Source organism: Cynocephalus volans, chromosome 7 (genome assembly GCF_027409185.1).
Source record: "Cynocephalus volans isolate mCynVol1 chromosome 7, mCynVol1.pri, whole genome shotgun sequence".
Lineage (NCBI taxonomy): Eukaryota > Metazoa > Chordata > Mammalia > Dermoptera > Cynocephalidae > Cynocephalus > Cynocephalus volans.
This window is the reverse complement of record NC_084466.1, coordinates 67440997-67457786: the sequence shown is the minus strand read 5'-3', so window position 1 is coordinate 67457786 and position 16790 is coordinate 67440997. Positions and strand designations below refer to the sequence as shown.

Genomic DNA, 16790 nt, shown 5'->3' with positions numbered 1-16790 from the left:
CCCAGATCCCTAACAAGATGTAGAACACTGCTGTCACTTCAGAAACTTCCCATAGTTTCCTAAGAGTGTTAGGGGTAAGGGGTGAATAACAGAAGTGCTGAAACTTCAAGGTGTTCTGAGTACAGCTTAAAATAGCTGAGGAAAACTTGCAGGTGGTGTTATATTGCTGGTAAACAGAATTCCATGAGCGTCACCTCAAGAAATGATCTTGGTCAGAGGCTTCTGTTCAAGATAGCGGAATAGACAGTCCCCAATGTCACTCTCTCCCACAAATCAACCAACTTACTATTTAAAGCAACAACAGCCAAGCTGAGGCTGCTAGAGCTCAAGGGAAAGGGAGAAGAGACCTACAGAGTACATGAAGGTGGCAGAAGCCACAATGAGAGAAAGAAAGGACTGCTCCCACATACCAAGCCCCAGATGCTTTAAGGCTGGCCCTGGTGAGTGCATGGAGCAGGAGCTGGCAAAAGCCACAGCTGTGCCCTTTGGATGGAGTTGCTTGGAGGTGGCAGGGGAGAAGAGGGCCTTGGAGGCCCTCGGGCCAGCAAGACCACTAACAGGGTTCCCATGGATCCACATTGGAGCAAGGAACCACAACAACTGAAAAAAGGAGTCACTCAGAAGCCAGCAAGTCATTGCAAAGGATTGTCACATGGCCCGTCCCATGGGAAGGGTTTGGAGTGCAGGCAGTGGGTGAGATGGGCCCACCAGGAGAACACTGGGGCACAGCATGGACAGCTGATCTGCCCCCCTATCAGCACAGGCCCACTCTGTGTAGAGGGGTCAGGAATATAGAACTGCAAGGGGAGTAATGTGCTGAAAAGCCTCGGGCCCAGACCAGAGTTTCTACACAACCCAGGTGTACGGGATCTCACAAGACCCAGAAGTGCCTACAAAGTCAACCTGTAAAACCTGAGCTACACAAAAAGCCTTCCCCAGGGAATCAGCAGCAAAGCAGCAATTAGGTCAACCACAGAGCTCAAGTGCTGATCCCCACAGGAAGTTCCCTCATTTTAGAAGTAAGCAAAGGACAACAAACTAGTTCCAGTACAGAGTTTAAGTAGTGGGAACAGTGAATAATCCAACACAGAACTGAAAGAAAAAACAAAATACCCACAGACCAGAGACAAAGTTTGATATTAACTAGTAAAGGTCTTGCGTCACCAAAGAACAACTATAAAACCAAGAAGGACTGGAAGCCCCCTGGTCCCCCAAGCCAGGGAGGGGGAAGGGCTGGGGGCCTCAGCCATGCCCCCTGACACCAGCACCCAGGCCAGCATCAACCACCAAGCTGTGGCAGGAAGCACCCTGGGCTGTGAACTGGGCTGGTGGGTGGCCAAGGGCCTCAGCCACACCCCCTCAACACGAACACCCAGCCCAGTGATGACCGCCCAGCCACTGCAGGAGACACCCCAGGATCCTGAGCCAGAGCAATGGGGGGCTGAGGGCTTCAGCCACAGCCCCGACATCTGCATTCAGCCCAGCAACAACAAAGCCACAACTGAAAGCCCCCTGGTCTCCCCTGCAGGAATGAGGGGGGTGCCATAGGCTTCAACCACACCCCTCCTTCCTCCTTCTCCCACCCTATTTCCTTTCCCCTTTCCCTCTCCCCTTCTCACCCAAATGCTCCACAACAACATCTTAGAATGTAAAAACAGTTGGAGTCAGGGACTGACCCCTCCTCCTGCAACCAGGCACACTGCTGCTGCCATGGAGTTCATCCAGGGTCCTGAGGTATGGAGCCACAGACTGACCCTTCCTCCCACAATCAGGCAGGTCTCAGCTGCCAAGGGGCCTACCCAAGGTCCTGAGGCATGGATCCGGGGAACAACCCTTCTTCCTGCACCCAGGCAAGGAGCATGCCGAAAACACCACTTCGATGTGGGTGGCTCATCATATCCACCACAATAGCCACAGCTGCTGCAAAAGTGGCTAGAGGCCACAACCACTGTGCAGATGGCCCACCAGCTACTTCAGTGCATTGATACTAAGAGAGTCTTCAGCAGAGACCGAAGAAGAGGATGTCTTTCTCCACAAAGCCCATTCCAGAGTGACAGAAGCATCTACACTATGATAATAGTGGGGGACCTGAACACACCTCTCTCAGCACTGGACAGATCATCTAGGCAACAAATCAACAGAGTAACCATTACTCTTTCAGAAGGAGAGAAGAAATCTAAGGTTATCAGGGGTGGGAGGGGGAAGAAAAAGGGGGATGGAGAGAGGTTTGATAAGGGGCATAAAGAATAAGTACGATTTGGGGCCGGCCCGTGGCTCACTTGGGAGAGTGCGGTGCTGATAACACCAAGGCCCCGGGTTCGGATCCCATATACGGATGGCCGGTTCGCTCACTGGCTGAGCGTGGTGCTCACAACACCAAGTCAGGGGTTAAGGTCCCCTTACCGGTCATCTTAGAAAAAAAAAAAAAAAAAAGAATAAGTACGATTTGTAATAATGTATATGCTAATAATATTTATTTGATCAACATACATTAACGTTGAACCCCAAAAACATGTAAAACCAATTATGATTCAATTAAAAAAAAATTTAAAAACCAAAAAAAGACCATAAATAAATAAATAAATAAAATCATATGAGGTTTTAGGCCTTTAAAAAAAAAAGAATAGCTTGTCATATTAACAACTTAAAAAAGAAAATCATTGTCATCTGCATTAGTTAAAAAGTATTTGATAAAATTACACACACATTTAAGAAAAGGAAAATCTCTAGCAAATTAGGAATAGAAGGAAACTTCCCTATTTGATAAAGAATATTTCCCAGAAATCTACAGCCCATCATTCTAAATTACAGTAGGCCACTTTCACTTCTACTACTCAACACTGCAGTGGAGATTCCATCCAGCCAATGCCAAATGAGGTGTAAATGTTGAAAAGAAAGACAAATCTGTCAATATTTTTAAACAATATGATTTTCTACCTAGAAAAATCCAAGCAAATTGATTAACAAACTATTAGAAATAATAAAATCCAATAAGGTGGCCAAATAAAAGATCAACTTATAATAATAAATAACTTCCTATATTCCATCAGTAATGGATTAGAAAAATGTCATAAATAAAAATATATGCTCATAATAACAATAACAACAATAAAACATCCAGGAACAGCTCTTGTCCTGGTCACCTTCAAAAAAAAAAAAAAAAAGAAAAGAAATGACCTCAAACAATAAGATCTAGGAGAATAATTCATTACTTGTTCTCAAACTTCAGAAAGTCTCAAGTTAAAGAAGACAAATAGAAACATAGAGCTTTAATAAACCTCTTTCTTCTTTCACATATATGCTCTATGACAGACTCACAGGAGGAAAAGTGCTCACTCACAACCCCTTCTTCTGTCCTACAACTCAGACTGCCTGGTCTGACTGCTGAATCCAGCAGTTTTCTACACTTTTTATAGTCCCAATGCGTCAATAAGTCTTATTTCCTCTCAGATTGTGTTAGAAACCATTCAAAATGTTTCTAATTATAATTTAAGATAATAAAATTGTTTACATTACCAGATGTGATCTTCATTTAAGGAGCAGTTTGCTCTGTAACATTTCAGATGCAGCTTCTGGCTTTAGAACATGGAACTTAAGTCACATCTGTGAGGTACGTAGAAATTGTGATGTCATTAAAATACTACATTAAAATACCCTTTTAAAACTTATATTATAGAAATATTCAATCATACACAAAAATAGAATAATGAATCCCCATGTACCCATCCCCCAGCTCCAACAATGATGTTTTTAGCAACACACATTTGACTCACGCATGGTGTCGTATGAATCAATAATCTGTTTGTTTTTATTGCTGAGTAGTATTCCATTGTATGGATTACTATAGTTTGTCTATTCATTCCTTGATTGCTTGATCTGGGCCAATTATGAATATTCACATACTTTTTTTTTTGTAAACATAAGCTTTCATTTCTTTCAGATAAATACCTAAGAGTAGGATTGCTTGGTCATATGATACATGTATGCTATAACTTTATAAGAAACTACCAATTTTTTTTCTGAAGGGCTATACATCTTGCATTTCCACCAGTAATGAATGAGAGTTTCTGTTACTCCACATCACAGCCAACATTTTGTATTAATTCAGTTCTTTATTTTAGCCATTCTAATAGGTGTATAGTGGTATCCCATTGTGGTTTTAATGTACGTATCTCTAATGACTAATAATGTTGAACATCTTTCCATATGTTTACTTGCCATCCATATATCTTCTTTGGAGAAGTGTCTTTGAAGATATTTTGCCCATTTTTAAATTGAGTTGTTTGTTTTATTTTGTTAAGGTTTAATTGTTCTTTATATATTCCAGATGCAAGTTCTTTATTGTATATGTGATTTGCAAATATTTTCTCCTTATCTATGGCTTACCTTTTCATTCTCCTTATTGGTTGTTTTTTTTTTTTTTTGTGGCAAACCAAAGTTTTTAATTTTCATAAAATTAAATTTCTCAAATATTTCTTTGATGGGTTGTGTTTTTGGTGTCATATTTAAAAACTCATGTTTTCTCCTAAAAGATTTATAGTTTTACATTTTACATTTAGGTCTACAATCCTTTTTGAGTTGTTTTGTTAGAGGTAAATGTCAAGCCTCTTTTTTCGTGTGTGTGCATATAGATAATCATTCCAGCACCATTTGTTGAAAAGATTGTCTCTTCTCTATTAAATTGACTTTGTACATTTGTCAATAATCAATTGACTATATTTGTATAGGTTTATCTTGGAAATAACTCTGTTCAACTGATATATATGTCTGTCCTTCCAACAATACCACATTGTCTTTATTACTATAGCTTTACAGAAAGCCTTAAAATCGGGTAGTGTAAGTCTTCCAACTTTGTTCTTTTTGCTATTCTTTTATCAATAAAAAATTGGCTCTTCTAGTTTCATTGCCTTTTCAATATAAATTTGGAATCCACTTGACAATATCTAAAAATATGCCTGCTGAAAATTCTCCTTGGGATTGTGTTGATTGTGGGAGAATGAAATCTTAACAACATTGAGTCTTCCAATCCATGAACACACTATCTCTCTATGTTTATTTAGATCTTCTTTGTTTTATCTTATCGATGTTTTATAGTTTTCAGCATACAGATCCTGCACATATACCTTAGATTTATACCTACGTTGTTTATTTTTGGTAGTACTATTTTAAATGGTATTGTCCTTTAAATTTCAAATTCCAATTTTTCATTACTGGTGTATAGGAAGACATGTTTGCATCTTGTAAATTAATCTTATATCTGGTGTGTATTAGTCTGTTTCTGTTGCTTACAACAAAATACCTGGAACTGGGTAATTTGTGAGAAAATGAAATGTACTGCTTGCAGTTTGGAGGCTGAGAAGTCCAAAGTCCAGGGAATACATTTGGTGAAGTGACTCTACAGCAATGTATTGTGTCACATGGCCAGAATGGCAGAGCAGAGAGACTCTCATGTGCTCTCCTTTTAAAGCCCTCAGAACCATGCCCATGAACTAGGGCATGTTCCTTCCAATCTAATCACCTCTTCAAGGTGCACCTTTCAATTACCATAATAGGATTTCCCACCTTCAACAGTTACAATGGGGTTTAAGCTTCAATGAGAATGGGGGACACAATTCAATCCACTACACTGTGACCTTGCTAAACCCACTAGTTAAATCTAAAAGTTTTATTGTAAATTCATTGGGAATCTACAATAGACAATCATGCTGTCTGCAAGTAAACACAGTTTTATTTCTTTCTTTCCAATCTGTATGCCTTTTATTTTTTTCTTGCCTTTTTGCACTGGATAAAACTTCTAATACAATGTTAAATACAAATGGTAAGAGAGGACATCTTTGCTTTGTTCCTGATTTTAGGGGAAAGAATTCAGTCTTTCACCATTAAGTATGATTTAGCTATAGGCTTTCTGTAGATGCCACTAATTAGATTAAGGAAGTTACCTTCTACCTTTAGTTTGCTAAGAGGTTTCATTGTGGAGTTTTTTGTTGTTTCTTTGATTCATGAATGGGTGATAATTTCTGTCAAATGCTTTTCTGTACCTATTAAGAAGTGTATGTTTTTACTTTATTATAGTCTATTGATGAATTATATCAATTAATTTTCAGATGTTCAATCAGCCTTGAGTTCCTGGGATAAACCTCATTTGGTCTTAATACACAGTAGTCTCCCTTTATCCAAGGAGGATATGTTCAAAGACTCCCAGTGGATGCCTGAAATTGCGAATAGTACCAAATCCTATATACACTACTTTTTTTTAAATATACATACTTATGTTAAGTTTAATTTATAAATCAGGCACAAAAAGAGATTAACAAGAATTAAAATAAAATAGGACAATTATAAAAGCGAATGTGCTCTTTCTCTCTCAAAATACCTTATTGTACTGCACTTGCCCTTCTTCTTGTGATGCACCCCATAAATATGTACAACCAATTATGTTTCAATTAAAAAATAAAAAAACAAACAAGCGAAAAAATGACTACATGATGAAATGAAGTGAGGTGAATGGTGTAGGCACTGTGATGTAGCATTAGGGACTATTGGAAACTAATTTAAAACTTATGAATTGTGTATTTCTAGAATTTTCTATTTAATATTTGTGGACCCCAGTTGACTGTGGGTAACTGAAACCACAGAAAGCAAAACCACAGATGGGAGTGGAGGGGATTGTTATATAGACAAACACATAATCTGTAATACTGGTGCATAAATCACCTTTAGTTCTGGCATAAAATTTAAAAGATAAAAGCATAAAAATAACTATACACCTAGGTCAATAAATACAGAATATGAAAAGATGTAATTTGTGATATCAGTACTCCAAAGGGGGGGGGTGTAAAGGAGCAGAGCTTTTGTATGTGATTGAAGTTAAGTTGTTATCAGTTTAAAATAGATTGTTATAACTATAAAATATTTTATGTAATCACATGGTAATGACAATGAAAATACCTATAGAATATGTACAAAAGAAAATGAGAAGGGAATCAAAACATGTCACTATAAAAAAACCAAAGAAACGCAAAGGAAACCTGCAAGAGACAACAAGAGAGACAAAATAACTGCAAGACACACAGAAAACATCTAACAAAATGGCAACAGTAAGTCCTTGTCTATCAGTTATTACAGGCACACCTCATTTTACTGCACTTCCCTTTATCGCGCTTTGCAGATACTGCATATTTTACAAACTGAAGGTTCATGGTAACCCTGTGTCGAGCAAGTCTATAGAAGCAATTTTTCCAACAGCATGTGCTGACTTTGTGTCTCTGTCACATTTTGGTAATACTCACAATATTTCAAACTTTTTCATTATTATATCTGTCATGGTGATCTGTGATCAGTAATTTTTGATGTTACTAATTCTTTGGGGGTAACACAAACCATGCCCATATAAGATGGCAAACTTAATCAATAAACATGTGTATTCTGACTGATCCACTGACCAACCATTCTCCCATGTCTCTCTCTCCCCTCAGGCTTCTCTATTCTCTGAGACACAACAATATTGAAATTATGCCAATTAATACCCCACAAAGCCACCAAGTGTTTAAGTGAAAGGAAGAGTTCCACATCTCTGACTTAAATCAAAAGCTAGAAATGATTAAGCGTAGTGGGGAAGGCAGTCAAAAGTCAAGAGAGGCTGAAAGCTGCGCATCTTGCACCAGTTAGCCAAGTTGTGAATGCAAAGGAAAAATTCTTGAAAGAAATTAAAATGCTGCTTCACTGAACACACAAATGATAAGAAGGCACTACAGCCTTATTGCTGATATGGAATGCCCAAGGCACTACCACACTGGTACTTGGAGGAGAGATCCATGGAATCCGTGAAGGCAGGAAGCACTGCACTCACAGGAAGAGGGACCACTCTGACCATTCCGAGCCCAGTTGTTTCCCAGGCTGGCACAGCACAGTGCAAGGAGCACCTATTCTTACACAAAGCAGCTACCAGGAGGTTGCAAAGCCACAGCAGCACTCTTTGCATGAAGCTACTTGGAGTCTTCAGGGTAGAAGGGTGCCTCACAGTGCACCATATCTTCTCCCAGGCCAGCAAAGCCTTCTCTGGGCCCACATAGGAGGGAGAGCAGCTTACAGGAGAAGGGAATTGCCCACAGGTTGGTGAGTCACCATAGGAACTCATGCATGGTCTGCCCCACAGAAGCATTTTTAGTGTGTTGGGAGGAGGTTGACCCACCAGGTGAGCATCGGAGCATAGTACTGGCAGCCAATCTGCACTCTATTTGGCATGGGCACCACACAGTGGAGATCTTTCAGTGTGACAGAACTGTCAGAGGGTTTCCCACAGGAGGCACAGACTGTGGGAAAGACTTAGTCTAGAGCCGAAATTTCCACACAGCCCAATTGAGTGTGGTGCAATCCCACATGATCCAGAGGTGACTAAAAGCCAACTGTTAAATTCTGGCCTGCCCAAAAAGCATTCTCCAGTTCGAGAAAAGGCAGCAAAGCGGCAATTTAGTACAGGCACAGAGCTCAAGTATCAGGCACATAGAAATTTTCCCCCAAGAAAAGCAGAAAGCTTTTCCTTTAAGAGCAGGAACTATAAAAAGATGCCCACTCTCACCACTCCTATTCAACATAGTGTTGAAAGTACTAGCCAGAGCAATCAGAGAAGAGAAGGAAATAAAGGGCATCCAGATTAGAAAAGATGAAGTCAAACCATCCCTCTTTGCAGATGACATGATCCTATATATCGAACAGCCTAAAGCCTCTACAAAAAAAATTCTTGGAGTTGATAAATGATTTCAGCAAAGTAGCAGTATACAAAATCAACACACAAAACTCAGTAGCATTTCTATTCTCCAATAGTGAACATGCAGAAAGAGAAATCAAGAAAGCTTGCCCATTTACAATAGACACCAAAAAAATAAAATACTTAGGAATTGAGTTAACCAAGGAGGTGAAAAATCTCTATAATGAGAACTACAAACCACTGCTGAGAGAAATTAGAGAGGATCAAGAAGATGGAAAGATATCCCATGCTCTTGGATTGGAAGAATCAACATAGTGAAAATGTCCATACTACCCAAAGTGATCTACAAATTCAATGCAATCCCCATCAAAATTCCAATGACATTTTTCTCAGAAATGGAAAGAACTATCCAGACATTTATATGGAATAACAAAAGACCAAACATACCCAAAGCAATGCTGAGCAAAAAAAATAAAGCTGGAGGCACAACCCTACCTGACTTTAAACTATACTACAAAGCTATAATAACCAAAACAGCATGGTACTGGCATAAAGACAGACACACTGATCAATGGAATAGAATAGAGAATCCAGAAATCAACCCACACACCTACAGCCATCTGATCTTTGACAAAGGCACCAAGCCTATACACTGGGGAAGAGACTGCCTCTTCAGCAAATGGTGCTGGGATAACTGGATATCCATATGCAGGAGAATGAAACTAGACCCATACCTCTGACCATATACTAAAATCAACTCAAAATGGATTAAAGAATTAAATATACACCCTGAAACAATAAAACTTCTTAAAGAAAACATAGGAGAAACACTTCAGGAAGTAGGACTGGACACAGACTTCATGAATATGACCCCAAAAGCATGGGCAACCAAAGGAAAAATAAACAAATGGGATTATATCAAACTAAAAAGCTTCTGCACAGCAAAAGAAACAATTAACAGAGTTAAAAGACAATCAACAGAGTGGGAGAGAATATTTGCAAAATATACATCTGACAAAGGATTAATATCCAGAATATACAAGGAACTCAAACAACTTTACAAGAAAAAAACAAGCAACCCAATTTAAAAAATGGGCAAAAGAGCTAAATAGGCATTTCTCAAAGGAAGATATACGAATGGCCAATAGACATATGAAAAAATGCTCAACATCACTCAGCATTCGGGAAATGCAAATCAAAACCACACTGAGATACATCTCACCCCAGTTAGGATGGCTAATATCCAAAAGACTCTGAACAATAAATGCTGGAGAGGTTGCAGAGAAAAAGGAACTTTCATACATTGTCGGTGGGACTGCAAAATGGTACAGCCTCTATGGAAAATGGTATGGAGGTTCCTCAAGCAATTGCAGATACATCTACCATATGACCCAGCTATCCCACTGCTGGGAATATACCCAGAGGAATGGAAATCATCAAGTCGAAGGTATACCTGTTCCCCAATGTTCATCGCAGTACGATTTACAATAGCTAAGAGTTGGAACCCACCCAAATGCCCATCATCAGATGAGTGGATACGGAAAATGTGGTACATCTACACAATGGAATACTACTCAGCTATAAAAAAAAATGAAATACTGCCATTTGCTACAGCATGGATGGACCTAGAGAGAATTATATTAAGTGAAACAAGTCAAGCACAGAAAGAGAAATATCACATGTTCTCACTTATTTGTGGGAGCTAAAAATAAATAAATAAATAAATACACAAAAAAACAGGGGGGAGGGAAGAAGACATAACAATTACAATTCCTTGAAGTTGATACGACAAGGGAACAGAAAGGACATTGTTGGGAGGGAGGGGGGAGAGGGAGGAGGGAGGGAAGTTTCAGTAATGGGCCACAATAATCAACCACATTGTATACTGACAAAATTAAATTAAATTTTTTTAAAAAGTGAAAAGACACCCACAGAATGGGAGAAAATATTTTCAAATTATATATCTGATAGGGGACTTACATCTCAAATATATCAAGAATACTTACAACTCAAAAACAAAAAGATAATTAGCCCAAATTTAAAATGGGCAAAGGATCTAAATAAATGTTACTCCAAAGAAGATATACAAATAGCCAATAAGCACATGAAAATATTCTCAGCATTATTAATCAACAGGCAAATGCAAATCAGAACCACCATGAGGTACCACTACATACCTACCAGGATGGTTAAAATAAAAAAGATAGACTAATAAGTATTGGCAAGGATGTTGAGAAACTAAGACCTTGTACATTGCTGGTGGAATTGCAAGATGGTGCAGCCACTTAGGAAAACAGTTTGGCAATCCTTCAAACATTTAAACATTGAGTTACCATATGATCTAGCAACTCCACTCCTAGGTATACAACCAAGAGAATTTAAAACATACAAGTATGTTCACTTAAAAACCTACTCATGAATGTTCATTAGCAGCATTATTCGTAATTGTCAAAGAGTGGAAACAACCCAAATATCCATCAACTAATACACAGATATACAAAATATAGTATATCCTTACAGTGGAATATTATTTGACCATTAAAATGAATGAAGTTCTGATACATGTTACAACATGAATGAACCTTGAAGCTAAATTTAAAAAGCCAGATATTGAAAAACACCACATATTGTACGATTCATTTATACGAAACGTGTAGAAAAGGCAAACCCATGGAGTGAGAAAGTAGATTAGTGGTTGCCAGGGGTTGGGGTAGGAAGGATGAGGAGTAGCTGCTAGTGGGTATGGGGTGACACCAATTGTTGCACTACTCTTTGAATACACTAAAAACCATTGAACTGTACACTTTAAAAGGTTGTGTTCTATGGTACATGAGTTATATCTCAATAAAGCTGTTATTTTTTAAAATTTTGTATATAGGATTCATTTATACAGCAACCTGTCTTAGTGAACTTAATGTAGAAATCTTTTTCTAAGAATTCAGTTTACATGCTACTTTCTGGGTTTTAGATGAAATGAGGTATAATTATAATGTATTTATTTGTTTGGGGGGCTTCATTCATTTGGTGTTTTTATGAATATTTACTGAGTACTCACTACATAACAGGCCCCAATGAATTCAGGATATGTGAAATGGGATTTTCCTTTTTTTCAAATGTCTTCCTAACTTTTCTCTTTCTCTCCCTTCCAAGGCTTCACATCTCTTTTTATAGAATGTATTAAATGTTTGATATGGACTGATATCTGCATTAGATGTTAGGCATCATACCTACAAACAGGATGTTCACCTTCTTAAGAAGGGATATAAATAATTCTTAAAGCATTTGCTTGAAAGCTTGTAATAGCAAAGAATAAGAAAAAATGTATTTTAATCATGCTCAATTCTTTGCAGGTCCATTCTCCTACTCTAAATTTCTCTTGGCCAGAACATATCCCTGGAGTTTGTCACTGTTGGTATTTCAAAATTATTTCACAGATTTTTTTTTTTTTAGTTGTTTCCAAATATTCCAGAGTTTTATAAAATTTCACCAATAATTTTTAGTCTCATACTCTCTGGTTACAGGATTTGCAAAGTATAGTGGCTTAGCAGTTGTCCCCAGAACTGCACTAACCTTACCCACCACCACATCTACAACTATAGACACACATGTCTTAACATACAGAAGAACAACAGTTCATTCTCACAGTGGATTGAATGACCTACCCAAAGGCATTCAAGCTTAATCCCTATTGTAACTATTGAGGATGGGAAATCCTTTTACGTAATTGAAATGAGCGGCCTTGAAGAGATGATTAGATTCTGATGACCATGAACTAATGAATGGATTAGTAATGGTGGTCATGGATGTGGTTCTGAGGGCTTTAAAAGGAGGATATCTCTCTCTCTCTCTCTCTCTCTGCTCTGCCATTTTCTGCCATGTGAGACCCCTGCATTGCTGTAAAGCCACCACCTAAGAAGACCCTCACCAGATGTGTTCCCTGGACTTTGGACTTCCCAGACTCCAAAACTGTAAGCAATAAATTTTGTTTTCTTTATAAATTACCCAGTTTCAGGTATTTTGTTATAAGCAACAGAAACAGACTAATACACTTCTCAACACAAAAATCAAGTTTCTGACCCCTGCATTTGGGATACTCATGTGCAGGACGATTATTGAGAAAATAAGTTTGGAGGGATTGTGACTATAGGTGAAATCTTTTGAATAACTTTATAAATATTTTTACATTTGCAAAAACAAAATTATAGAGACTAAATGACATTGTTCATATCTTAAATTGGTAATGCTGGGTTCATTTTAATTAATAATCCACGTGTCCTTTGTTACTAGAAACATTTTAGGATCTTGCTCATGATTTCAATAAGATACTTATAATTTTATTTTGTTGCAGATATTATAAATACCAAGAAGTATCTTTTTTTTCTCTGTCTGGTCCTTTCTGCAAATGTTGGGTGCTTTCTGAGTCTATAATCTAGAGATGGTGAATTCTCGCTCCCTGGCCCTATTGTAGTCCAAAGACAGAATCACTTGAATGTTTGAGGTGCTTTGGGAAACTTTTATTTGAACTATTTGGCATAGCTAAGTGTTTTCCAACCTTATTTCAATAATACCAGGTTATGTAGCCTTATCTGCAGCCATGAAAACTTTGTACAAAACACTTCTCATCAGCCCTTTGCAAACAAGTCACAGGTTTAAGTTCCCTCCCTAGTAACAGACAAGAAGATTTAAGGATTAACTTTACTTGTCCTTTATCTTTATTTCTTCTGAGAATGCAAAACCTTCTTTGGTATTGAACTTTGCTTTCCCTCTCTTTTGTATCCTCAACATTTCTTTTTCCTAATTATTACAGCAGTATTACTTAGAATCTAAACTGGTGAGGAAAAGGTATTTAGATGTACACAAGGATGCCTGCATTTTGAATGAGGGAACTTGATGCTGGCAGGTAACATGGAACTCCCTTGGTTTATGACAGCCGGCTTTATCTTCCAAGAAAGGGAAGCAAAATAAGGTACAGTTCTTTCAGGTTGAAAGTTTTTGGTAAATCACATTTTTTTATTCCCTGGGACCTGATTTATAAAGCCCTCGCTATTGGTTTTTCTTCTTTTTCAATATTAAAAAAAAAAACAAAAAAAAAAGTCCTGCTTTATCCTCTATTATTATTTTCCTATACCTTTTTCAAATTCCTTTATCTTACCCCATCTTCTCTTTTCTCCCTAATGCCAGATCTATTTTCCATGTCTCCAACCTGGCTTACCTGTCTTTGCAATTAAAAGTACTAAATATCCTTTTCTTTGGCTAGAGACACCCTATGAAGGACATTCCTGCAAAATGTTCAAAGATGCTGCTAACAGAGCAGAGCTGCAAGCTGACTAATGGCAGTCTGTGGCAGTACAAGATTCTCATGTCATTTTTCTTATTTAGTTTTGGTTGTTGAATGCAAGTAATGTACATTATAATTAAGTAAATCTTTCAATTAATGCCAGATAAATTTAAATGTCAACTTCCGAGGAAAGGGGATAGAAGGAAACAAATAAAAATTAGGAATATACTCTTAAATGTAGCACTCAAAGAAGGCAGTTTGTCTAGTGGTTAAGAACACAGGCCCTAGAGCCAGACTGCCAGGGTTTGAATTCAGTTTCATCTCCCATTGACTCTGTGACTCTGAGTACATTTCTTATCTTTTCTTTACCTCAGCTTCCTCTTCTGTAAAGTAGAGGATAGTCTCTCCCTTATAGGGTTGTTACAAGGATTAAATTGGTTTATAAAAAGGACTTGGAACACTGCCTGACAATAGTAAGTGCTACATAACTGCCAGTTACTATCACTCAAAAGTGTGATGATAAGTAGATCAAGTCCCCAGAAACACATTAGATTGTAGAAGTATAAATTTTTTCTAATATTTCTGATTTTTAAAAGATCACAAATGTGGTTTGGATTAGTCCAAAAAAAGTTTGGCTTAATAACTAATTAATAAGTTTTTAAGAAAGAAACCACTTTGTATGAACCAGTACACAGTCAGGCGGGCATAAAAACCATTAAAGAAAATCCTGAGCATGATGTTAAACTCAACTCTGAAACACATGCTATCAGTGCTCCAGTTCCTGGCATAGGTCACCGAAGCAGACAGACTCGTTTTTTCTCAAGTAGTCATTCTTTGTTATTGTTTTTGTCTTAGATACATGACCTAACTATTGAGAAATTTTTTGTAGGCCTAATTTGATTACTGTTTAAAGTGATAGCTGTGAAAGACTGTCAAAATATCTTTAACATTCTTCTTTTCAAAAAGAAAGCATAATTCCTTTGAAAGTAAGAATGAGAGGATAATAGAATCCCAGATATAAGAAGGAAAAAGTCTGTGAGCCCATGGATGGCATTCATCTGCCAAGACAGGGAAGTCTGTTTCAGGAGCTAACCAGTTTTGCTTGCTTCATTCTGCTGAGTACACTTGAGTTGCTACAGCAAGGGCGAAGTTCACTGGGCAGTGCCCCAGCAAATTATTTTTCCAGCTGGGAAAGACTATGGCACTTATGCCTGCCTACAGTAATGGCCAATTTACAGCCATCTAATAGTGTGGCTTTTCACTGAAGATGTGATTGACTTGAGTGGCCCACATGTTTATTATGCATTTAATACATGTACTACTATGTTTTACTTTATTTTATTGTTTATACTTGAGAGGCAGCTTATATACAATATAGAGATTAATAAAACATATAAAACTAAAGTGCAAATCTGCATTTTGAGCTGAGAGCACCTTTAAGAGGATTGTATCATTAATTACAAGAGTTAAAATTTCACAATTTGAGAGGCAGCATGATCTGGTGGAGCAAATACAGGCTCAGGAGTCAGTTTTGAATCCTACTTTATTTCCTACTCATCTGAAGGTACACAAATTATTTAATCCCTGTAAGCCTATTACTTCACGTATAAAATGGGGACAATATCGACCTTGAAACTTTGCAAGAATTCAATTAGATAGGTATATGAAAAAGTGCCTACTTCCTAGGAGAAAAATTTTGTCTCTCCAACATTCTATTCAACTCCCCTCTCTTTCCCCATGGAAGAAAACCGGAATACTAAATCTCAAAGTAAAAAACTTGGAGCTTTTCCTTAGTATTGTAATGAAAACACCATTTGCATACACAGCAAAGAGACCCAGGAACCTTAAATTTTTCCCTCATTCTATGAATAAAAATCTTCCATAAAGAATATTTGTACTCAGGTCATTAAAAAGTTATGTATGGGAATCCATTACTTAAGTAGTGGGCATTTTATGTCCGATTTCCCAAGACTTGATGAACCCTGGGTTTCAAGCCTTCAAGCCTTCAGGGTGGAAACCTAATCTGGGTACAGAAGTTTGAGCCAGGTTAATTCTAGAGGCCGTCCCAGACCATCTCCAGACGCCAAATGGTTACCTGAAGATGTAAAATCTACCACGCAAGGATGCTCTAAGTGGGAAAGGTGATGGCCACGCACGCCTCCTATGTGGAAGCAGGAAGGAACGGACAGTAGAAATCGAGGGCTTCCCGGCAGCCTTCCCGCAGCCTCCGGGATTCCCTTCACTCTCCTCGGATCCCTCAGTGCACCAGGGAGGGTGAGCTTGGAACAAGACTGTCAAGAATCGCCCTCCTGCCTCTCCCCAGTGGTCTCCTCCCACGGTGGCTTCCTGCGTGCTCTGGACAGCGCAATACCAAGGGCCAGGGAATTCGCGTCTCCGTACCGAAAATGCAGCAGAGCCCACGTAGAGCCCCAAGTGCACAACCACGCATCCACAGTACAATCACAAACAGGCCTTACTCCCAGGGCTCGTATGCTTCTATTTACTATGTAAGGAAATTCTTCAGAAACGAGCCGCGGTAGGAGTACGGTAGTTCTCCGTGTAGGCAAAGCTCTCAGCCCTGGGCGCGCAGAGAGAAACCTCAGGGTCACTTTTATTAGTTCCCCCTCCCCTAGAATGATCTGCTTCTGTCAATCCGTCCCAAAATTAATGTTGAACTGGTGGAAGGGCTTAAAATCAGAGCTTCCGAGAACCCCTGAGATTGCGGACTGACAGACAACCCCACTCACCTCTCATCATTGGAGGCGGGCACGCAGCCGCCCAAGAAGAAAAAGACCCAGCGCGCAG

General features: G+C 38.6%; 1 protein-coding gene across 3 annotated transcripts in view; it reads right to left on the bottom strand.

Annotated features, from left to right (window-relative positions):
* TRIM13 (tripartite motif containing 13) overlaps positions 1-16790 on the bottom strand; it is a 52601-nt gene that overhangs the window by 34873 nt on the left and 938 nt on the right. Inside the window, exon 1 of one of the 3 annotated variants that reach the window (XM_063101661.1) lies at positions 3517-3597. The exons of the other annotated variants lie outside the window; for them this stretch is intronic. The gene's annotated coding sequence lies outside the window, so the exon portion shown is untranslated. Of the gene's footprint in view, positions 1-3516; positions 3598-16790 lie in introns of those variants that run through there. 3 annotated transcript variants of the gene reach the window in all.